The sequence below is a fragment of the Cebus imitator genome, unplaced genomic scaffold (genome assembly GCF_001604975.1).
Source record: "Cebus imitator isolate Cc_AM_T3 unplaced genomic scaffold, Cebus_imitator-1.0 Scaffold286, whole genome shotgun sequence".
NCBI lineage: Eukaryota > Metazoa > Chordata > Mammalia > Primates > Cebidae > Cebus > Cebus imitator.
This window is the reverse complement of record NW_016107601.1, coordinates 1,040,994-1,065,925: the sequence shown is the minus strand read 5'-3', so window position 1 is coordinate 1,065,925 and position 24,932 is coordinate 1,040,994. Positions and strand designations below refer to the sequence as shown.

Sequence of the window (24,932 nt, the reverse complement as noted above, 5' to 3'; positions counted from 1 at the left end):
CTAAACACTGTGGCATTGAAAGTAAATGAAGTCCAGGAGGAATATTCTTATACCAAACATGTTCTAGATCATGCTGATAAGGAAGTACAGTTAAGTTTTTTTAACTGACATTTTTTTGGCATACATCAGTAGATATTAATGTATGTGTAGTTGTGTAACCCCTCCCAACTATAGTCAAGATACAGAACGGTTCTGCCACTCCAGAAAACTCCTCATGCTATCCCTTTATTGTCTCGCATTCTCTTCCTAACCCCTGGCAACCATCGATCTGTTTTCTGTTTCTTCCTTTATGGACTGGAATAATAGGGGCTATCAAATAACATGAATATCTTAAATATGATACCAACTGAGATAAAATGTCGAAATATCAAATAAGGTAATGGTTATGAAAGTTCTTAGTACATAGAAGAATTAGGCATTTAGAAAATAGTCCCAGCACTTTGGGAGGCCAAGGCTGGTGGATCACGAGGTCAGGAGTTCAAGACACGCCTGACCGGTGTGGTGAAACCCCGTCCCTACTTAAAAAAAAAATACAAAAATTAGCTGGATGTGGTGGCGCACGCCTGTAGTCCCAGCTACTTGGGAGGCTGAGGCAGGAGAATCACTTGAACCCGGGAGGCGGAGGTTGCAGTGAGCTGAGATGGTGCCACTGCACTCCAGCCTAGGTGACAGAGAGAGAGACACTCAGTCTCAAAAAAAAAAAAAAAATTAGTTTTGACTGGGCGAAGTGGCTCACGCCTATAACCCAACAGTTTGAGAGGCTGAGGTGATAGAATCTCTTGAGAGCAGGTGTTCAAGACCAGCCTGGTAACATAATGAGATCCCCCCATCTCTGCAATCAATCAGTCCAATAACTAAATAACCAATTAAGTAACTAAAAATAAATAAATAAAAATAATAAATAAAACAGAAGAATAAAAAAATAATTGGACACGTATGATGGTGCGTGCCTTGTTGCCACAACGGTTCAGGATGAGGAGGCAGGAAGATCACTTGAGTCCAGGCATTTGAGATTGCAGTGAGCTATGATTGCACCTCTGCACTCCAGCCTGGGCGACAGAATGAGACCCTGTCTTAAAACCAAAAAACAAAAAAAATAGTTTCATATATAATATTAAGTCAGTGGGTGAAGTTCAGCAGAACTCTTCTACAAAGTCAAGTTTGTATAATGTTTGACAGCTTTTTTCCTCAGAGGCTTTTAGGCTAATTTTGAAAAGACTTGTTTCACCTGGTCCTGATAGCTGGAAATCCCTGTGTTGTCCTTTAACCTCATATTCTTCATAAGTAAAAGTGGACAATATCTACCTTGAAAGGTTATGATTATTAAATGCTATGATTAAAAAATATAAACTTGTAAATACAAGTACATGTATAACGTGTGTAAGTGTGTGTGTGTGGGGGGGGGTTGCCTAGCCTATAGTAGGCATTCTATTAATTTTTTTTAAAAAGTCTGCAGTAGCTTTGCAATGTTGGCTTGCTCAAGGGATGCCATGTCTTTTTAACATCTGTATTCTCTCCTCTGCTTTCGCCATGGAAAATTGATCAGTTGATCCTCAAAGCATCACCTTTCTGTTTCAATCATTTTTGATTTTTTTTTTTTTTGAAATGTATCACCAATTTCTCAGTTTGGGGGTGGATGGAAGTATAGTAAATGTATTTATGTTAATGATTCCAAGTTCATTTCATGCTATAACCGTTTCATAAAGTGTGATTTTTTTTTTTTTTTAAATTGATCATTGGGACATATGGGCCAAATCTTGACCAATCCCAGAGCTTCCTTTTGAATTTGTTTTTTTAAGTCCCTACTATAAGATTGATTTTCCTTTTGACATTTTAATCTTTTCTTAAAAGTAAAGTACACAGTGTTCTGATGTATAACATTTTAGGCAGTAAGATGTAATTACTTTGCCACAAATTTAATTATTTAATCAAGTGCAGAAGCAGATTTAGAATTTTTTGTTCTTGCCCACAAATCATCATGTACACTTTCTTTATCAGTGTTCTTTTTCTCATAATTTGTGGTAAAAATATTCATGAAATCAGTAAACTATAGAACTGGAAAGAACCTTCATGATCATCTAGTCTATTAATTTTTAATTCCAACTCAGAGTCCTCCTTTCATAATACATATTTCTTTATTTTTTTTTTTGAGATAGAGTTTCGCTCTTCTTGCCCAGACTGGAGTGCAATGGCATGATCTTGGCTCACCACTCCCGAGTATCTGGGATTACAGGCACGTGCCACCATGCCTCACTCATTTTGTATTTTTAGAAGAGATAGAGTTTCTCTATGTTGGTCAGGCTGGTTTTGAACTCCCGTCCTCAGGAGATCCACCCACCTTGGCCTCCCAAAGTGCTGGGATTACAGGTGTGAGCCATTGCGCCTGGCCCATAATAAATATTTCTAGTACTCTCAGTGTCCTGAAATGAAATTCCTAATGAAAATTTTTGCCCCCATAAATAATATGAATCCATAAATTCTCTACTTGCAATATAAAGGAAAAATAAAAGGAATATAATTTAAAATGCTGTAGAAGGTACGATTATGCTAGAAGGTTAAAAAAAAACCCAAAACAAACAAACAAACAAACAAAAAAACCGAAGAAGAAAGATAAAGCACCAACAGGTTTCCAAAATGCTCTTAGTGGGGTAGTGTCATTTTGTTGAGAACCACTAACAGAGCCCCAGTCTTCTCATTTCATAGGTAAAGAAAGTAAGGGTGGAGTTGAAAGGGCAGAGGAGAGGGCATTGGTTGGATTACGTAGGTGTGGTTTTTAGTAGAGTGTGAGGCCTGGAGTATAAGTCTAAGCAGTCAGTAGGTATAAGACTTCTTTGCCTCATGACTTTTCTAAAGATTACATGAAAATGTTTTTTTATTTTTTAATGAGGTATGTAGTTATGTATTATTCTTGGCTTCTTTGCTGTGGAGATACGGATAACATATTGGGGTCTGTATTCGTCTGTTCTTGCGTTGCTGTAAAGAACTACCTAAGACTGGTAATTCATAGAGAAAAGAGGTTTAATTCCACAAGCTGTACAGGAAGTGTGGCTGGGGAGGCCTCAGGAAACTTATAATCATGGCAGAAGGCAAAGGGGAAGCTGGATTGTCTTACATGGCCAGAGCAGGAGGAAGAGAGAGAAAGGGGGGAAGTGCTACACGCTTATAAACAACAAAATCTTGTGAGAATTTACTCACGTTATGAGAAGAGCAAGGGGGAATCTGCCTCCATGATCCAGCCACCTCCCACCAGGCACCTCTTCCAACATTGGAGATTGCAGTTTGACATGAGATTTGGCTGGGACACAGACCCAAACCATATCAGGATCCTTCTTTCTGAATTAGTTTGTTGGGGAAATCCTGTAGGATAGTGCCAGCTCACTGTACCTTTTGCCTCTGATTCTGCTCTTGGCACAGAGTAGCCTTTCAGTGGAGTTTCTTGGGGTCTTTCTGCTGGGTATTGTATGGGTAGTGGACATGTGGACATGTGTATGATACCTGGAGGACGTTCAGTAGGATCAGAGATACCTCCAGTGCTTCCACTATCTGGCATTATGACCTTAGGGAACAAAACCATTTCTTCATCTGTAAAATTCCTACCTTTTCTTTCTTATAGGTTGCCACAAAGGTCAAATAAGAGCATAAAGGAAAGTGATTTGTAAACATTGTAATGTGTCATATGCATATGCAATGGGTTAGTGTTAACTAAAAGCCTAGCATCCTTCCTCTCTAGAGTTATAAAGATATTATGGGCCTTTTTTTATTATTAAAAATGCTCATCTAAATCTTATTTCAGTTCCTTGAACCTAACAAACACCTACCTGCCCAGGGATGCAGGATACCGTACACACTCTCCTCTCTTAAGCCCCTGTCTCCACCCAGGCAGCCCCCAGTAAACCCACAAACAAAACCCAAACCAAAGCTTCTCTACTTTAGCTGTACTACTGTTATTATTTCTGGCCTTCCTAGAAGAGCATACAACTCTTGTTATAGCTTTCATGGCCTTTATTACAATGTCACTATTATTTCAGAATTAGATTCCCCTGCTAGATTGTAAGTTTTATGAGACTTTTATGATCTACTTTATGTGGTTGTGTATGAAGGTAAAAGTATTATTTCCAAAATAAAGTAAAACTGATACTTAGGGAAGATGCCCTGTGTATATCCTCTAGACTCAACATTTTGTGATATAAACCAGAGGTGCTTGAAGTAAACACAATACAAGGTAACCCTGGTACCAGTTCAAGTTCCTTTTTACTTTCATCTCACTAACTGATTTAATTTCTTGGAGAAGTGCTACCTCCAATAACTTCTAGAATGTTGCTTTTGTAATTATTAGTTATGTGGAATTCTAGTAGTTTAATTTTATATATTTTTTAGCCTTTACACTGAATTGCTTTTTTATCAGGATTCCAGGTAATCAAGGATAAAAATCCTTTGGAGAAAAACTGAGTTTTTATTAAAAATAGTAGACTTTGCATTAATAACTGTTTTGTGGCATTTTGGTAAATATCTGAAAAAACATTTTACTCTTTTTTTTGAGACGGAGTCTTGCTCCGTTGCCAGGCTGGAGTGCAGTGGTGCAATCTCGGCTCACTGCAACCTCCACCTCCTGGGTTCAAGTGATTGTTCCACCTCAGCCTCCCAGGTAGCTGGGACCACAGACGCGTGCCACCACGCCTGGCTAGTTTTTGCATTTTTAGTAGAGACAGGGTTTCACCATGTTGGCCAGGATGGTTTCAATCTCTTAACCTCGTGATCTATCCACCTCGGCCTCCCAAAGTGCTGAGATTACAGGCATGAGCCACCGTGCCTGGCCTACTCTTTTATGAATAAATTGTTATTTACTCATTTGTAGCAGCCTCTGACAGATTTTTTTCTTTCATTTTGGGACTTAATGCTTTTCCTTAAGTGCAATGATTTGGTTTCTCATTGTTGATTCTCTGAATATTTTTAAAACTCTTTACATTCATAATCTAGGCCTCATTAATTTAAATTGAGCTTTGCTTTGTTGGTCTTCCTGTTACTTTATTTCTTCTTATTTTTGAATGCATTGTCAGCCATACCCTTCACCACCTCATTTCAGTGATGCCAATAACTTAGGTTATTCATATTAGTAGACAACTGTCACTGATACTATTTTGAAGGATATATGGTATTTTTCTCTGCTTGCACAATGTAGTCCTCCTTTCTTTCATAGCCTGGAATTTGTGCTATACAAATGTGAAGTTGTTTATTGGAAATAGTTCAGGATTTGGAGTTAAATGGATGTAGGTTTAAATCTGACTCCACTGCTTGCCAGTTATATAGTCTAGGTGAAGCAGTCTTGTTGTCTGAGGTGTTACCCATACTTCTTTGTCTCATGACCAAGAAAAGGAGCATGGACACCAAGGGTGAATTTGGAGCAAAAGTTTAATAAACAAAAGAGAAAAGTTCTCTGCAGCTGAGAGGGGTTCTGAAAGAAGGTTGCCAGCTGTGAGGCTGAGTCTGGGGATTTTATGCACTGGAAAGATGAGGAATGTGCTGACTGGTCTGGAGGCTCTTTTAGAGAAAGCACCACTTAGAAAGAGATACGATAGTGTAAAGAATTGGAGGCAGAGGTGGAGGCTTGGCCCAGGACCTTGACCTGGGACCAGTCAGGGACTGAAGTTTAAGCTTGGCCCGAGACCAATCGGGTTGAAATGATGATTCACCCTACATAAATGAAGACTTAGCTGGTGGCTGATTACAGAAAGGTAGGCATATGTCAAATAGGTGAAAAGTAAGAGATTAAGGCATGCCAAGGAGAGAGATATGTCCAAAAAGGGTTTTGGGTTCACAGAGTAAGTATTTCCATTCAAGGACATGGTCTCTTTCCTATCAGGGGCCTGCAGTTTGGTTTTCAGGCTTCTTTGAAGAAATTTTACCAAGACCCACTCCAACTGCCTGCCTGACTGGTTTCTTTATCCTCTCTCATGGGCATGTTTAAATGTTTCTGAGCTCACTTTCTGCAGCTGTAAAATGGATGTATGGTTAACTACTTTATAGAATTGTGAGAATTGGAATATTGTATGTAAAGTTCTTTATATAGCATTTCTCTTTTCCATGTCTTTTAATGATTCCTGAAAAAATACTCATTTTTAATGCAACCAATTTTAATATAGGCAGAGTAGACTGGAGAGACCAGACTGAGAGTGGGAAGCCTGCCATAAGGCTTCTTCTGTATCTAAAATTATGTGTTTGTGACTAACTTTAAATGAAGATTAAATAAGATGTAAACCATCAGGCAGTCTGGATAAAAATTTTCTTAGCATTAAGGAAAACAAAAGTAAATCTGATCTCTGTTACCTCAATCTAGAATAGAAAGGGTTTGCCTGGGCCACTGATTTCAGATGATGTTCTTTAACACTCGTAGGGAGGAGAGGTCCTGGCAGAGGTGAGGAGTAGGGTTGGACTCTGATTCAGAGCTGCTGTGTTTTTATTTATTTTATATGAGACTTCTTGGTGGTATTTTTGGATAAAGGGTTTCATGGCCCAGAAGTTTGCTAGCCAGTGGACTTAAGTTATCTCTAAAGCCTGTTTGAACTTTGAATTTCCATGATATATGATTTTATAGACAATGTGGTTTTTAAATTGGTCAGATTTTCAGAGATGGCTTCCATGATATTTTAATGATTATACTCTTCTGAAAATAGTCTCTTTTTGTCCATCAAAGAGTTTCATCTGTATATGCTGTAAATAATCTTTAAAAATCCTCTGAGTATCAATTGCCTTTCTTAAGGCTTCATGAGATTTATTTGCAGTCACATTAATTATCTGTGGTTTTTATTTATTAATGGTAAGAATGTGCTACATGAAACACTTTAAGATACGTAGAGAGAGTTGTGGGGTCGTTCTCTATATGTTACTTAATTTGATTTTTGTAAATCTAGAGAATAAAAGGTTCAGCATTTTAATAGCCAAGCAGATGTTTCAGTAATTAACTGTGATACTGTTTGTACAAAATATACTTTTATATAAAGCCATTGTCCTTGAGAATAAGTAAAAAAAAAAATAACATTTGTAACATTCACACAGAATTCCATGGTTGATAGAATTCAATCAGAAATGCTTTGAATCAAAACTTACTTGATTTCATTCATATGATGAGGTATTAATCATGAAAACATCTCAAGTATTTAAAAAACAAAACCTAATGCCAATAAGTATAAACAAAATAATTTTACCTGTAATATATACATAAGTAGTAAATCTGTTTCTGCCTTTTCTTCAGTACTTCGTGGTTTTTTGACTTCTCAAGTTAGAGTTATTTTGTAGAATAATGACCATATATGCATTATCTGTGGCTCTACTCATTGCCTAGATAAGCTTGTTTCATGAATGAAAATTATACAACATAGTTTTTTGAGAGTTAAGCACTTCTCTAGAATTTGTTTCCAGCAGAAGACTATCTTAGACTGCTGTTGAATTCTTTTTCTAAAGCAATAGTGCCTTAACTCCTTTTACTTACAAACCCCTCTGAAAAATGTTAGGGATCTTCTCTGTGGAAAAATACTTATATATAACAGCATACAGTTTTAGGAGGCTATACCCTTGAATATACATTTTATGAATCACTGTGGGTAAACTATCCTTTGCTGTGTGAAGAACAGACTGTAAGAGGGAAACTAATTTAAATATTTTCATCATTTTGCTTGTATCGATTAAAAGATATTATGACTGACAGATGTGAAATCAGCCCAATTGTCCCATAGAACTGATTTTATAGTTTCTTTTGAATAAACATAGAAATTGACCCTTTCAGGCTTAAAACCCAAGAAAGTTACAGTTGTCTTATCTGAGTTCCTTTTTCAGTAAACCAACCATCAGGCCTCCCAGATAGTATCAGGGAACTGAAACTTACCAAATCACCATATCTAGACAGTGAGACACCAACCCCCTCACCCACCATGATTGCCTTACTCAACCACCTACTGCCTATTGACCAAGTCCTCTTCCTTACCCCTCCCTAATTCCTGGTTTTGTTTTTGTTTTGTTTTGTTTTGGCATGTAGGTATATTTCTTTCCTACTTATAAGCTCCTGATTCTAGTTTGGCAAGAAGATGGATTTGAGACTGATCTCCCATCTCCTTTGCTGTGCACCCAATTAAAGCCTTTTTCCTCTGGCAGTACTCATCTTAGTGACTGGCTTTCTGTGCTTCAAGCAGCAGAGACGTAGACCAAACCCCCAGTGCTTCAGTAACAGATGTCTTTGTTTTACTTGACAAAATGGCGGTGTGTTCATTCAGTGTGCATTAGTCTGTAACTTTAAAAAAGTATTTTATTAAAGATAATGACATAACTGTAGATTTTGTAAAGAATACGAGCTGTTTGTGTTTTAAAGATTTCATTGTAGGCTGAGTGTGGTGGTCAACATGGTGAAACCCTGTCTCTACCAAAAAAAAAAAAAAAAAATTAGCTGGTCATGGTGCCTTACACCTGTGGTCCTGGCTACTTGGGAGGCTGAGGTGGGAGGATCACTTGAACCCAAGAGGTAGGTTCCAGTTAGCTAAGATCACACCACTGCCCTCCAACCTGGGTGACAGAGTGAGACTCTGTCTCAAGAAAAAAAAAGAAAAGAAAAAAGAATTGACTATAATAAGAAACATGAAGGAAAGCATTTTATTCCTTGTCCAGTCAAATCACTTGTTAGATGCCCTCCCCTGAAACAGTGGCATTTTATGCCTTTCAATGAATGCCAATAATTTTATATTAGAAAAAAATGATTAATGTCTGAATATCAACTTTTTTATGTATGAAAAACATTGGACCAGTTTCTTTAACATTGTGTAATTCAGATTTTATACTTTATGTTAGCAGCTAATGCTACCCTCATAAAGATGAGCTTTATCCAGTCCTTTAATGTAAGAAATCCTAGTTTATAATTTTTCTCTTTGGAACAAATGTTGCTGGGATATTTTTTGTTAATATGTAAAAATAACACTAGTTGCACACAATTGGAAAATAAAAATAGGGGAGAGAGGAAAAAACAATAGTTTCACTATACAGGGATAGCCATTGGTAACATTTTGGTGTATTTCAATCTAGTCCTTTTTTTGTTCAGTCATTTCACTCTCTAGTTTTTGGTCCCCTTTTGCTCTCTGGCTTTGCTTGCATTTGTTCTTGTTTCTAATTTGTAAGGTGCTAGGTAAAGATCACCTTTACAATTTCTGTTTTCCTTCAGCATTGATGACTTCCAGGGCAGAATTGATTAGTTATTCATGGCTTGGTAATCTCTCAGCTAAGTAACATTATTTTTCTGTTTTGAAATATAATTCACGTATACAATTCATTCCTTTAAACTGTACAAGTCAGTGGTTTTTAGACTGTTCACAGAGCTGTGCAACCATCACCACCGTCCCATTTTAGACGCACCCCCCTCCCCCTACCATAAGCTTTGTACTAACTAGTAGTCACCTCACATCCCACTGTCCCTAGCCCTAGGGAACCACTGTAGCTTTGTCTGGTCTGGGCATTTCATGTGAATGAAATCATATACTATGTGGCCATTAGTGACTGGCTTTTTTCACTTAGAATAGTGTTTTCAAAGTCCATCTATGTTGTAGCATGTATCAATACCATCAGTACCTCCTCTCTCTCTCTCTCTCTCTCTCTGTCTCTCTCTCTCTCTCTCTCTCTGTCTTTAGTATAATATCTACTGATATACCACTTTTGTTCATCCATTCAACAAGTGAAAGCTGTTTGGGTCATTTCCACCTTTATTATGAATAGTGCTGCTATTGATTCAGGACAGGTGAGCCCCAGAATTGGGGCTTAACCCAGGAGGATTCTTGGCTTTACCCAGGAAAGAATTTAAGGGTGAGCCAGTGACAGCAGTCATTTGTTGAACAGTACTGTTCCTTGTGGAACAGGGTTAAGTCATAGGCATTGGGCCCACAGTAGGCAATGTATGGTCTCTTGGCAGTTGCATTTATACTCATTTATACCCACTTTCAGTTGCATGCAAATTAAGGGGCAGGTTAATACAAATTGAGAGGCGGGTTATTTAGAACTTTCTAGGAAAGGGTCAGTAATTTCTAAGCCCTTGCCAAGGAAGGGGTTGGTAACTTCCAGGTCATTGCCATGGCATTTATAAACTGTCATGGTGCTGGTGGGAGTATCTTATGCTAATGAGCAATGAGGGCAGCTAGGGATTGCTTTCCTTGCCATCTGTGGACGCCTGCCTGTTTTTTCACTTCATCCTGTCTGGGCCAGATCCTGTTTTGGTCAGCAGGGTTGTGACCAGAAAGCAAGTCCTACAGGTCTTTTATCTCACTATGAACATTCATATACCTGTTTTTGTGGGGACATATGTTTTCATTTCATTTGGGTTTATGTATCTAGGACTGGACTTGCTGGATCATATTGTAACTCTATGTTTAACATTTTGAGGACTATAATAAGTAATTTGAACAAGAAAAGTAGTCCCTTAAATAACAGGTAGGTAGAGTATACTAGAGTTACCCTAATCATTCTGAAATGATTTCACATAGTAGAGTTCCACTTGGTGTGGGTGTATGTGGTTTTAACTTTTACATCTTGTAAAGAAACTTTGTGTAATAACAGGAAATTGTTGAAATACAGTGTACTTGCTATTTGAGCAGAAAAAAATTGGTGATATTTTAATAAGTTTGCTGCTGATAATTCATATTGTTTGAAAAAATTGGAAGAAACAAAACCCAACAGAAATCTGAGACCATGGAAAAACTTCTTGTGACTAAACCAATCACTGTGCAGTGTGTACTGTAAAAAATAATGTCAAGAAGTCTGCTTCTTTATGTCTTTGCATTTTGTCCTCGCTTGACTGAGTACTGTCCTTCCTCAAGATTCAGGCCTTGTTTGTATCTTAATTTCTTTTCTGTGTTTCAGTTGATTTTCCTTAGTCTTCTAAGATCCCTTTCTAATGGAAAGAACACTCAGCTGGCCACAGGAGATACAAAGTCTTACTTAGCCTGACTCTGTCACAACTGGCCTCTGTGAACAAGTCTGGGCCCTCAACCTTCTAGTGCCTGACGTCCTTTGTAGGTATGCTGAAAGATGTTTAAAGCTCAGTGATTTTAATTCTAGATCTAGGCTTGTAAGATTTTATGAACTCACTATCACACACCTGATGCTTTTCTTATGAACTTGGCGTTTAATATACGCTTTCTTATCTTCTTTCCTTTCTCCCTTATTGAAATTCATTCTTTCCCTACCTAGGTGATACCCATAGGAGGGCACAGTCTCCATGTTACTATCCTTGTACTTTGCCCAAAGATGGTTAATATTTGATAGTGCAAATAATATGAGTTTTTAATGATTGTGGAATGACTGACTGATGCTTATTTTCTGTTTAAATGAAGTGATTAAAATAACTTTGTAAATGTAGACAGATTCTTTTTCTTTTTTCTTTTTATAAAACTGTATGCTTTTCACTACCGTAAACATGAGTATAGTCAGAAATGACCATTGTGTTTTTGGTAACTTTTAAAGTAACTGTTTTCCGCTAGAACTTTGTTTATCCTTAAGGGACTTTGTGTGTGTGTGTGTGTGTGTGTGTGTGTGTGTATGTGTTTATATATTTGTGTATATATAACATATATAACATATTACATCTATAACATATGCAACGTATATACAACATACTACATATAATATACACTACATACATATATAACATATATCACACATATACCATACAGCAGACACAGCATACATACAACATATATTACATATAATATACATTACATAAATATATATCACATATAACATGCAGCACATAGACAACATATATTACATATAATATATACATATATAACATTACACATATAACATATATATTACACATATATTACATGTAACATATATATTTATAGGTTCATATTTTGTGTAGATTTAATTTCAGTAAACCTGCTTTCTGACAGTCTATATACCTTCATCACTCAATTCTTTTATCGTATTTTTTTTCTGGGTGCGTCTCATGAAGGGAGAAACAAAACACAAGCTTAAACTTCAAGTGGAGAGAGGTGAATGCTACTCAGTCAACCCGATGATGGTTTTATTAGGCTCAGGATCCTTGGTGATACCGATGTAGTTTTAGTTTACTAAGATACTTTTATCATTCCTATCTCAATTTATGTTTTCAGTCTTTTTAATTTGTCTGTGAAAATTTACTTTGAGCTTAATATATGGTAGGCAATCATCTGCCTAGGAGATATGGGTTATTTCTACCTTAACATTAATCATTTTTGCCTTGATTATGGGATCATGGAAAAAGTAGCAGTTACTGACAGGCAACTTACTTTGGCTATGCCTAAGCTACTACTCCCCTTTTTTTTCCCTCTCTCTCCCTTCTTTCCTTTTTGCCCTATAAGTAAGAAATGGAAATGTTTTTTTAAAACATTACAGAAAGGTTTAATTCCCTTTGACCGCCATCCTCATTCACAGCTGTCCCATCCCATAAAGGAAACCATATGTACTATTGGCAGATATTTTTCTAGACAGATCTCTCTGCATTTATAATTATTTATGTAAACCATATGGCATTATGTTTTTTGGGGGAGGGTATGGTTTCCTGCCTTCCAAAAATGGTATTGCATTTTCTCTTAGCAGTACATCTTGGAGAGCAGATCAATTTAGAAAATACAGCTTGACTGCATTCTTTCCAGCTGCTGCATATTGTTGCATAGTATTTGGATGTACTATAGTTCATTTAGCTCTCTCCCCATCGGCAAACATTAATGTTTCTGTTTTCTGTTACAGACAATGCTGTAGTGAAACATCTTACATTTAGCTGAGTATTTCTCTAGGGTAAATGTTAAGAGGGAATTAATGCTATCAGTTTGCCTTCTAAATTGGGTATACCACTTGATACTCCCTCCAGCTGTGAAGGCAAGGACACCAACAATGATTTTTAGAATATCAAAGGCAAAATGTAGACATTTATTTATTTTTTAATACAATTTACAGAAGAGGGTAATGGAGTTTTAATGTTTTAATTTGTATTTTCTTGAAAATAGTGAAGTTAAACATTTCTTTATACATCTATTGACCATTTGTATTTTCTTCCTATAAACTATGTATGTCTAATTAAATTATTTCTAAAATACCCAGGTTAAATTATTTTATATATGTAACATTTTGGGGTGAATATTGTTGTATTATAACATAGATATAGAGCAGTACATAAATCAAAAATTTCAATTTTCATAAAGTGAATGCACCCTGTGTAAGCAGCAACCAATTCAGGAAACAATGTTACCAAAATCTTAAAAGCTCCGTGGTGCTCCTTTCAGTTGCTATACCTGCTGCACACCTCCCAAGGATAACCAGTATTCATACTTATAACATTTAATGTAGCTTATCTGTTTTGGAATTTTAGATAAGTAGAATCATACAGCATATACGCTAATTCTTTCTACGTATTAACTTAAATTCTAAGCAAGAGAATTATATCAGGGTTTAGAGAACTGTGAATATTTAATTCACACTAAACCTTTCGGTAAACCTCAAGAGGTAAGTAATAAGAGATAAGTAATGTCATTTTGAGATAATCCTAATCACCTTTATCCTGGTTTAAGAACTCTCAAAATAGACTCCCCCGAGGGAATCATCAGTCTTATTTATTGAAATCCATTAATGGTTGAAAGCTCTTCCTTGCTTCATTTTGGGTAGATATAACTGAAGTTTGGCCCCATTCTGCTTTTTAACTCTCCTGTTGTGTTTGCTCAGAATTGCTCTACTGGGCTTTTATTTCTCCTAAGTTCTCCCTAACTAAAAAGCTTTGTTATCTTGTAACTTCTTTTTGTTCCTAGGAAAGTGTTATTCTTTTATACAGTTTCCAAAAGAATGAAACTGTGTAGTTTATTCCTTTCCTGTTTGCTCTTTTTTCCAAACAGATTAAGGTTTGTTTCTTCTGATGATTTGCTTATTAAAGGAGTATACTTTTCAGTCTTTGGAATATTTTTAACATAAATTCTTAAATATTTCTAGTGGTTTCTCAAAACCATACTTTAATAGAGACAATGCTTTAAAATTAATAAGTAAGGATGAGTAAGGTCACTAATGGTGACATTCTATTTTTAATTAATAATCTGCTTTCTAAAATAATTTAAAGTTTTTTGTAATAAAAGACATATGTGGTAATGCTATTAAGAATACAAATAAAAGATTGAAAGAGGAGAAAAAGATAGTAATAGCCATAATCTTTCATCTTGGAATTTAATGTTAAATTTAGCCATGAGCCTTCTATCCTTTGGGACTCAAAAGGAAAACAAATACCGTTCTCATTGGGGAAATAAAGAAGCATACCATTTCATCAGGCAGGATGGTTTATGTTACTAAGTTCCGAAACAAAAGTACATGGATCCTTGTAGATTGCCCAGAAAGGCTTACGTAAACTCTTTAACAGCAGTTAGAAAGAAAATGCAGACATGTTCATCAGAATGAGGCTGTGCAAATTAGCATGTGTCCATAGATTTAAAAGAAATTAATCAGCTCAGATATTTCACTAATGTTAAAAAAACTAAATCAGTTTGTGTCTGGTTATGAAGCTTACAAGAAGAGTGATGCATAAATAGTGAACATAAATTCCTTCAGATTGCAGAATAATCTCAGTAATCAGGTTCTGATTATTTTATCTATCTTTCAAAATATTTCTATTTTTCATTGCTAATGATAATTTTGTAATGACTGTTATTGTATATGCATGTACTATATAGCCAATACTTGATATTCATGTCCACTTTAATGTGTTTGATTTTGTCATTTGAATAAAAATCAACTTATAGTTGTCTTGGAAAAATTGTAAAGTTGTCTGATATATTTGTTTCAACTGACTCTCATAGACTGCTTTTCTAGTAGAGTATTGGATTAGAGATTATAACAAAAAATAATTCTAACAGGGATTAATTGATGTGTTTTCAAAATTTTTATTAAATTGTTTTTTTAAGTTCGGGTTTGCATGTGCAAGTTTGTTATATAGGTAAACTTGTGTCATGGGAGTTTCTTATACAGATTATTTTGTCACCCAGATGTTAAGCCTAGTACCTGTTAGTTATTGTTCCTGATCCTCTCCCACCCTCTACCCTTCAGTAGGCCCCAGTGTGTTTTGTTCCCCTCCGTGTGTCAATGTGTTCTCAGCATTTAGCTCCCACTTGTAAGTGAGAACGTGTGGTATTTGGTTTTCTGTTCCTATGTTAGTTTGCGTAGGATAACGGCCTCCAGCCCCATCCATGTTCCTGCAAAGGACGTAATCTCATTTTTTTTTTTTTTTTTTTTTTTTTATGGCTCGTGTATTTTTTTCACATTTTCTTTTTTTTTTTTACCACTGATGGGCATTTAGGCTGATTCCCTGTTTTTGCTATTATGAATAGCATCAATGAACATATACATGCACATAACTTTATGAGAGAACAATTTATATTTCTTTGGTTATACATCCAGTAATGGAATTGGAGGGTTAAATGGTATTTCTGTTTTTAGGTCTTTGCAGAATTGCCACACTGTTTAACACAATGGTTGAACTAGCGTACAGTGCCACCAATAGCATATAAGCATTCATTTTTCTCTGCAACCTCGCCAGTACCTGTTATTTTTTCTTTTTAGTAATATCCATTCTGACTGGTGTGAGATGGTATCTAATTGTGGTTTTGATTTTCATTTCTCTCATGATCAGTGATGTTGAGCTTTTTCTCATATGCTTCTTGGCCACATGTATGTCTCCTTTTGCAAAGTGTCTATTCATGTCTTTTGCCCATGGTTTTAATGGTTTTTTTTCCTTGTAAATTTAAGTAATAGATGTTGGATATTAGACCTTTGTCAGATGCATAGTTTACAAAAATTTTCTCCCTTTCTGTCAGTTGTCTGTTTACTCTGTTGATAATTTCTTTTGCTGTGCAAGTTTTTAGTTTTCTGAAATCCCATTTGTCAAGTCTTACTTTTGTTGCAGTTACTTATGGTATCTTTGTCACGAAATCTTTGCCAGTTCTTTTGTCCCGAATAGCATTGCCTTCTGGGTTTTTATAGTTTTGAGTAGTTTTACATTTAAGTCTCTAATCCATCTTGAGTTGATTTTTGTATATAGTGTAAGGACGGAGTCCAGTTTCAATCTTCTTCCAGCACCATTTATTGAATAGGGAGTCATTTCCCCATTGCTTGTTTTTGTCAGCTTTGTTGAAGATCAGACAGTTGTATGTGTGTTGCTTTATTTCTGGGTTCTCTATTCTGTTCCATTGGTCTGTTTGTGTACCAGTACCATGCTGTTTTGGTTACTCTAGCCCTGTAATACAGTTTTAAGTTGGGTAGCATGAAGTTTCCAACTTTTTTCTTTTTGCTTAGGGTTGCTGTGGCTGTTTAGGCTCTTTTTTGGTTCTATATGATTTTTAAAATAGTTGATTTTTCTAGTCCCATGAAGAATGTCATTGGTAGTTTAATAGGAATAGCACTGAATCTGTAAATTACTCTGTGTAGTATGGCCATTTTAATGATACTGATTCTTTCTGTCCACGAACATGGAATGTTTTTCCACTTGTTTGTGTCATCTCTGATTTCTTTGAGCGCTGTTGTAGTTCTCCTTGTAGAGATCTTTTCACTTCAATGGTTAGCTGTATTTCTAGTTATTTTATCCTTTTTGTGGCAATTGTGAATGGGATTGTGTTTCTGATTTGGCTTTTGGCTTGACTGTTGGTGTATAGGAATATTAGTGATTTTTGTACATTGATTTTTGTGTCCTGAGACTTTGCTAAAGTTGTTTATCAGCTTAAGGAGTTTTGGGGCCAAGGCTTTGGGGTTTTCTGGGTATAGGATCATGTCATCTGCAAACAGGGATAGTTTGACTGACTTTCTTTCTATTTGGATGCCCTTTATTTCTTTCTCTTGCCTGATTGTTCTGCCAGGATTTCCAATACTATGTTGAATTTGAGTGATGAGAGAGAGCATCTTTGTTTTGTGCCGGTTATCAAGGGGAATGCCTTTACCTTTTGCCCATTCAGTATGATGTTGGCTGTGGGTTTGTCATAGACAATTCTTACTATTTTGAGGTGTGTTCCTTCAAAGACAAGTTTATTGAGAGTTTTCAACATGAACGGGGTGTTGAATTTTATCGAACGCCTTTTCTGCATTCATTGAGATAGTCATGTGGTTTTTGTCTTTAGTTCTATTTATGGATGAGTCACAGTTTGTTGATTTGTGTATGCTGCATCAACCTTGCATCCCAAGGATAAAGCCTACTTGCTTGTAGTAGATAAGCTTTTTGATGTGCTGCTGGATTCAGTTTGCTATTATTTTGTTCACAATTTTTGCATTAATGTTCATCAAAGATACTGGCCTGAAGTTTTCTTTTCTTATTGTGTCTCTGCCAGGTTTTGCTATCAGGATGATGTTGGCCTCATAGAATGACTTAGGGAGAAGTCTGTCTTCCTCAATTTTTTGAAATAGCTTGAGTAGGAATGGTACCAACTCTTCTTTGTACATCTGATAGAATTACGCTGTGAATCAGTCTGGTTCTGGTTTTTCTTTTTTTTTTCTTTTTTTGGTTCGTAGGCTGTTTATCACTGTTTCAATTTTGGAGCTTGTTATTGATGTGTTCAGGGATTTCTTCCTGGCCCACTCTTGGGAGGGTGTATGTGTCCCCGAATTTATCTATCTCTTCTAGGTTTTGTGGTTTGTGTGTATAAATGTGTTCATAGTAGTTTCTGATGGTTATTTTTATTTTTATTTCTGTAGGGTTGGTGGTAATATAACCAGGGGAGCATATCCAACTCCCCATTCTGAAGAGGTTCTTAGCCTCGTTAACCCCAAAGTATGGGGAAAGGGGCCCCAGAGGCATGGTGAGTTTGCCATTCGAATAAATATCATGGACCCAAAGAGTTTTGTGGAAAAGCAATTTATTAGAAAGAGAGAGAGAGAGAAAAAAAAAGACAGCTCCCATGCTGTCGTGGGAGGGGACCCTGAGAAGGAATCATATAGGTAGGAGCAGCTGGGATTTTAACCCTTGAGATATTCCCTTCCCATTCATGTTCTCGTCCAATGAGAAGAGTTCTTTCAAACTTCTTCTGGAGTGATTGATCTTCGACTCTGATACTGATTAGTGACTTGGTCCACAACTCTGAGTTACAGAGCCCTCTCCTCACAGAGCTTTCGGTGGGTTTTTGGGACAAAGGAGCCCACCTGGCTTTCCCTGCCTAGCCCCAGCGAGGGAAACCTAGACAAAGGCCTTTATGTTTGAAATCCCTCTGGTTCCAGGATGGATGTGTGGAGCCCGGAAACTCCTGCCTTTGAAACCATGCCCCTCGTGAACCCGGGAAGAGAAGTCCCTCAGTAATATCCCCTTTGTAATTTCAAATTGTGCTTATTTGGATCTTCTCTTTTTATTAGTCTAGCTAGCAAGTCTATTTTACTAATTTTTTCACAAAACCAACTCCTGGGTGTGTTGATCTTGGGAATGTTTTTTTGTGTTTTATTCTCTTTCACTTCAACCCTGATTTTGGTTATTTCTTGCCTTCTGCTAGTTTTGGGGTTGGTTTGCTCTCAGTTCTGGCAGGCTTGCTGCCCCATTACTTCTCTAAGCAGCTCTCCCTGCCAACTCAAGTGTCCATGGTGGTCGAGGGTCTCCTGCTGAATTCTAGAGGCAGGTGGCAAGAGTGGATTACTCCTTGCTGGTTCAAGTCATCCATTTCCCCTGAGTTGTTGAGGGCCAGGAACTAGTCCCTATGGGTGGTAGCCCTGTGCAAGGTTCTCTGCATCCTCCCCTCTCAGCCCAGCTTCTGTGCCTTCCCTCCATCCACTCTTGGTGCCTTCCCTCTGAAGATCTGTTAGAGCACCACCTCAGTCCCTCAGTGGCAGCTGTTTCATCTGTCGTCTAGTCAGCTATCTTCAAATATTTTTAATTGTAAATTAATACATGTTTATACTTTAAAAAACTAGAGTAATATAAAAGTACATGAAATAAAAGTGCTGTTCTTTCCCCGTTGTTTCCACTGAGGGTTGTGGTAGTGACCACTAAAGACTTTTTTTCTTGAGACAGGGTTTTACCCGGTTGCCGAGGCTGGAGTATAGTGACATGAACATGGCTCACTGCAGCCTTAACGCCTTGGGCTCAAGGGATCTTCCTACCTCAGCCTTTCTCCCAAGTAGTGAGACTATAGGTTTGCGTGACGATGCCTTGCTAGTGTTTTTTTTGTTTGTTTGTTTTGTTTTTGTTTTTGTGACAGGGTCTCACTATGTTGCCCAAGCTGATTTTAAGCTGGACTCAAGCAGTCCTCCCACTTTGGCCTCCCAAAGTGCTGAGATTACAGGTGTGAACCACTGAGCCTGGCCCCTAAAAACATTTTTTGTTGTTGCTGATGGACCATATAATTAGAAGAGTTTATGGTATATGGTTTGTGTGTTGATATGGTTTGGCTGTATTCCCACCCAAATCTCATAGGGGCCTGGTGGGAGGTAATTGAATCACAGGGGCAGGTCTTTCCTGTGCTGTTCTCCTGCTGGTGAATATGTCTCACGATATCTGATGGGGTTTTCTTGTTTGTTTTTTGTTTTTGAGACAAGAGTCTCACTCTGTCACCCAGGCTGGAGTGCAGTGATGTGATCTCAGCTCACTGTAGCTTCTGCCTCCTGGGTTCAAGCAATTCTTGTGCCTCAGCCTCCAGAGTAGCTGGGGTTACAGGCATGTGCCACCATGTCTGGCTAATTTTTGTATTTCTAGTAGAGACAGGGTTTCGCCTTATTGATCAGGCTGGTCTCGAACTCCTGACCTCAGGTGATCTGTCTGCCTTGGCCTTCCGAAGTGTTGGGATTATAGGTGTGAGCCACTGCACCAGGCCATCGATCTGATGGTTTTAAGGAGGGGAGTTTCTTTGCACATGCTCTCTTTTCTTGTCTGCTGCCATGTGAGATGTGCCTCTCACCTTCTGCCATGATTGTGGGGCCTCCCCAGCCGTGAGGAACTGGATGTCCATTAAACCTCTTTCTTTGTATATTGCCCAGTCTCAGGTATGTCTTTATCAGCAGTGTGAAAACTAATACATGTTTAGATTGGCAAAATTTTCAAGGTTAGCTGTAGATATTTTAAAATTCATTGTTGGCAAACACACATGTAGCCACGATCCCTAAGAAATAGAACATTGTGTGTGGGCAGATCATGAGGTCAGGAATTCAAGACCAGCCTGGCCAACATGGTGAAACCCCATCTCTAATACAAATAGAAAAATTAGCTGGGCATGGTGGCATGTGCCTGTAATTTCAGTTACTCAGGAGGTGGAGGCAGGAGAATTGCTTGAACTGGGACTTGGGAGGTGGAGGTTTCAGTGAGCCGAGATGGCACCACTGCACTCCAGCCTGGGTGACAGAGCAAGACTCCGTCTTAAGAGAAAAAAGTAAAAGAAATAGAACACTGTAGTAGTGGACAAGTTCGTGCACGAAAGAGTTCTAGGAAACAGGGCTCACCATAGTCAGGGCATCTGACATGACTCTGCAGGTGTTAGCTGTCCAGTGGGAACATATTTTCTGTTTCTAAATTCATCATGCGTTGTCTCCATATTTAAGGATTAGGTCAAAGCAGAGTACTGGTTGCTTGTTTTGTTTTCATTTTTTTAAGGCAGAGTCTCATTGTGTCATTCAGGCTGGAGTACAGTGGCGTGATCACTGCAACCTCGGCCTCCTGGGTTCAAGTGATTCTCCTGCCTCAGCCTCCTGAGTACTGGGACTACAAGTGCATGTCTTCATGCCTGACTAATTTTTGTATTTTTAGTAGAGACGGGGTTTCGCATGTTGGTCAGGCTGGTCTTAAACTTCTGACCTCAAATGATCTACCTGCTTTGGCCCTTCCAAGTGCTGGGATTACAGGCATAAGCCACCATGCCCAATCAAAGCAGAGTATTTTATGACAGATAAAATGAGTGCCATCAGCTGATGTGGAAGCCAAATGTGGCAGGGAGAGCAGGAATTTTTTTAGCGCATGGTCAAGAAGCCAAGTACAGATGCGAATTTGTGCCAGGTTCACCTGGGCGGTTTATTCTTGACTCAAACAGATGGTTTGTTTAGTAGCAAGGATTTTGGAGATATAGCTTTCAGAGAGTCTTCCTCTTATGCCATCCTCTCAAAATTTGGACTGAATGCCTTCTCTATCTTATGTATAGTAGTCATCCTGAAATCTCTCTTCGGGGTTATCTTTGTTGGCCTCTCATCTGTGATGATCTCTTGTTTGCTGTATTTCAAATCTCCTTCAGTCTTTGCTTACTCCTTTTAGTGGAGCCCATTTCCCAGTAGCTTGTTTTAAAAAGACTTCATGGGAAGTCACTTTGACACCTGGCATGTCTGATGGTGTTTTATACTAACTATCCTAACACTTGCTACAGGGACGGGTTGGAAATAATTTTCTTTAGAATCTTGTAGGCATTATTCTGTTTTTATCTTGCTCCTGGTATTGGCTGCTGACACGTTCAAAGCTGGTCTAATTTTTAATTTTTTGTATGTGATCTGTTTTTTTCCTCTTTAGAAGGTTTGTGGAATGTTCTTTGTCTCCACTGTCCTGTACATTACAGTGATGTTCCTTGGTGAGCATCTGTTTTCATCCGTTTTCTTCGCTTTTAGTAGGCTCTGTTAATGTGGAATGTCTCTGACTCCAGTTGGGGGGAAGTTTTTTGAGTTTGTTGTTGCGATTTCCTCCTCTCCAATTTCTCACAACTCTCCTTTTGGCCCTTGTATTACTGGCATACGGGACCTCCTGTCTTGGCCCTTTCATATTCTTTCTAATTTCCATCTCTTTATCTTCTGCTGGACTTTTTGGGAGATTTTTTTTTCAACTTTATTTTCTAACTCTTTTGTTGTATATAATTTTTGCTACTCATTTTTGCTGTTTTAAACTTTCAGTAGCTCTTTTATTCTCTGGATATTTCTTTTCTTCATTTTATTTTCCCACAGGAACATGTTATTGTTTCCTGAATGCAGTATTTCTTGTCTTTTCAAAAATGTTAAAGATAGTTTTCTTTGAAGTTTTTTTTCTCCCTGAATAGTTTATTTCCTTCAAGTATACTTTTTTTCTGTTTAATTTAGTCTCTAATGTTACTTATTGTTTGTTCAGAAGTCTCGTTACCTGTTCATAATAAAAAATGGGTGACTTAGAAAGCCATGTAGAGGCTTGCATGTAGGTGAGCCTTGTGAACTTTGAGCTTTACTGAGGGGTGATTTATGTGGGCTGTTTATTAGGGAATCCCCAAAATTTCAGTATTTTGGGACTCCTGACCTCAAGTGATCTGCCCGCCTTGGCCTGCCAAAGTGCTAGGATTATAGGCGTGAGCCACCGCACCTGGCCTGTTTCTGTATTTTCATCTTCCTCAGACTCCCCAGAGAGTATGCTCCAGTCTTCTGCCTAGGACTGTGCTGGTCAATACCATGGCTACTACCCATGTGTAGCTATTTAAATTTAAATAAAATTAAGTTAAAAATTCATTTTCTCAGTAGCACTAGCCACACTCGAGATGTTCCATGGCTACATGTAGCTAGTGGCTGCAGTTTTAGACAGCATAACTAGGGAACATTTCCATCATTCCAGAATGTTCTACAGTACAGCTGGCGTAGGTCTAAAGATCTTGTTGCCAGCCATCTGATAGCCCATCCAGGGAAGATGGTTTGAATTTTTAGCATTCAGGATTCTGCAGGTATATTGTCACTTAATCTCACAGTCCGTGCCCTAAAATGTGCATTTCCTAATTGGGAAACTGTTTTACCCTCTCTAGAGAATAGACATGCAGGTTTATGCTGGGATAGGAGAGGGACGGCTACCCAGAGGTGCAGAGAGAGAAGGGAATCTAGGAATCCACCTGCTTTTCACTCTTTACCTAATCCTCTCTGTTTTGGCAAACTGCCATTTATCCCCATTTGCATTCAGTGGTACCTGATGCTTCTGCTTCTGAGGCCTTAGGAGGATTCTGTGGGCTTGTTCTCAGCTTTTTCCTCTGCTGGCTTACACTTTGTTTTTTTGGGTCTGCCAAGGTAGTCAACATTTGGCTTTCTGCTTTCCAGCTTTTAAAATGTTCTCTTTTTGGCTATCCTTATCCTTGTAAGTGTAGGATTTTTAGTATGTTTTTTGAGAGAACAGAATTAGATATTTCATCTTAATGTGGAATCTCTTCAGACCTTTTTAATTTTGTTTTTAGTTTTTGCAATTCTTATTTTCTTTCATGACACATTTGTTTTTATCAAAATTAACAAATGTAAGCAAAAACACAAAAAACCACTGTATTATGTATGTATAAATAAAAACAGTTAGCATATTCTAGGTAATGCTTTGTAACTTCTCATTTTGTTTACATTCATATTGTTCTTCTGAATGTCTTCTCTTTGCCCTTTGCACCCGCTCTCCGTTCTTTTCCTTCGTCTGCCTCAGGAGACCTGCAGGGCAGCACTTTTCCCTTATTTTCAGTTTGAGGTCAAGGGGAAGGAAGCCCTTGCAGGAGATAAAAGGGTGGATGGAGATTGAGGAGAGGATAATTACCTCCAGATAGCCTCTTTGTGGCATGGTCGTGAGCTTACTATGCCCCTCTATTGAAATCAGATCTATTAATACACCTAGAAATATGTGTACTTACAGGTGTACACACTTTTAAAAATTTGGCTTGTTAAGGCAAAAAGTGGGATCATGCCATCTATTATGTTTTGCAATTGGTTTTATTTACTGAATATCAAAGATACCCTGTCATATCAGAGATGTGAATTTTCTTATTCTTTTGAATGCCTGCTTAGTATTTCATAACAGATGTTAAAATAAATGTTCTCCCTTCTCTTATTAGTAAGCTTTATTTTTGCTCACTGTGTGTGTATGTATGTATGTATGTATGTGTTTATTTATTTATTTTGAGACAAAGTCTCCCTCATCAGGCTGGAGTGCAATGGCGTGACCTTGGCTTACTGCAGCCTCTGACTCCCTGGTTCAAGTGATTCTTCTGCCTCAGCCTCCCGAGTAGCTGGGATTACAGGCACATGCCACCGTGCCCAGCTTGATTTTGTATTTTTAGTAGAGATGGGGTTTCACTATGCTGGCCAGGATGGTCTTGATCTCCTGACCTTGTGATCCGCCCACCTCGGCCTCCCAAAGTGCTGGAATTATAGGCATGAGCCACCACACCCAGCTGCCCACTGTTTATTATTCCACATTATACTTACATGAACAATGTTGTACCCATTTCTTTGTGTACTCCTATAAATATTTCTGCATTGTAGAGTTCTTGAAATATAATTATTCTTAATTAAACATGCACATTTCTATTTTACAAGTACTGCCTTATTACTAACATATAGGGTGGTACTTCATTTACAGTCTTAGTAGCAAAATAGAAAAATACATTTGCATCTATAGCCCTGCTAATGTTAAATATTATAAGCATTTCAATTTTTCTAATGAAATAGAAGGAAAATGGTACCTTATTTTAATTTATATTTTACTGATCACTAATGAACATATTTCACAAAATATGTTGAGAGTTTTTCATTGGAAAGTTTGTTGAATCTGAATTGAGTTTAGATTGATTATTAATATGTAGTTATATAAATATATAATTTGCTGCATTTAACCATACTTATATATTTAAATATGTAAATATAAGTCAGCACAAGTTAATTTTCATTTTCCTACATTTTTGGAAAAAATGGGGAATTTCTAGAGTTCCCTAGTTAGTAGAGTAGAATGCAAGAAGTGCAACTTTAGTATAATAGAGTTGGTTGGTTTTGTGTGTATTTTATTGACCCCTAGTCTCATGAATAAATGAGTTGGCAGTTGCTTAAACAATATGCTTGGCCAGGCAGGTGGATCACCTGAGGTCAGGAGTTTGAGACCAGCCTGGCCAGCATGGAGAAACCCAGTCTCTGCTTAAAAAAATACAAAAATTAGCTTGGTGTGGTTGCGGATGCCTGTAATCCTAGCTACTTGGGAGGCTGAGGCA

The 24,932-nt window shown here is 37.7% G+C and overlaps 1 protein-coding gene across 2 annotated transcripts in view; it reads left to right on the top strand.

Annotated features, from left to right (window-relative positions):
- The window catches only part of LCLAT1 (lysocardiolipin acyltransferase 1), a 181,612-nt gene that overhangs the window by 30,785 nt on the left and 125,895 nt on the right, over positions 1-24,932 (top strand). Inside the window, exon 2 of one of the 2 annotated variants that reach the window (XM_017501947.2) lies at positions 17,719-17,822. The exons of the other annotated variant lie outside the window; for it this stretch is intronic. The gene's annotated coding sequence lies outside the window, so the exon portion shown is untranslated. The remainder of the gene's footprint in view (positions 1-17,718; positions 17,823-24,932) is intronic. 2 annotated transcript variants of the gene reach the window in all.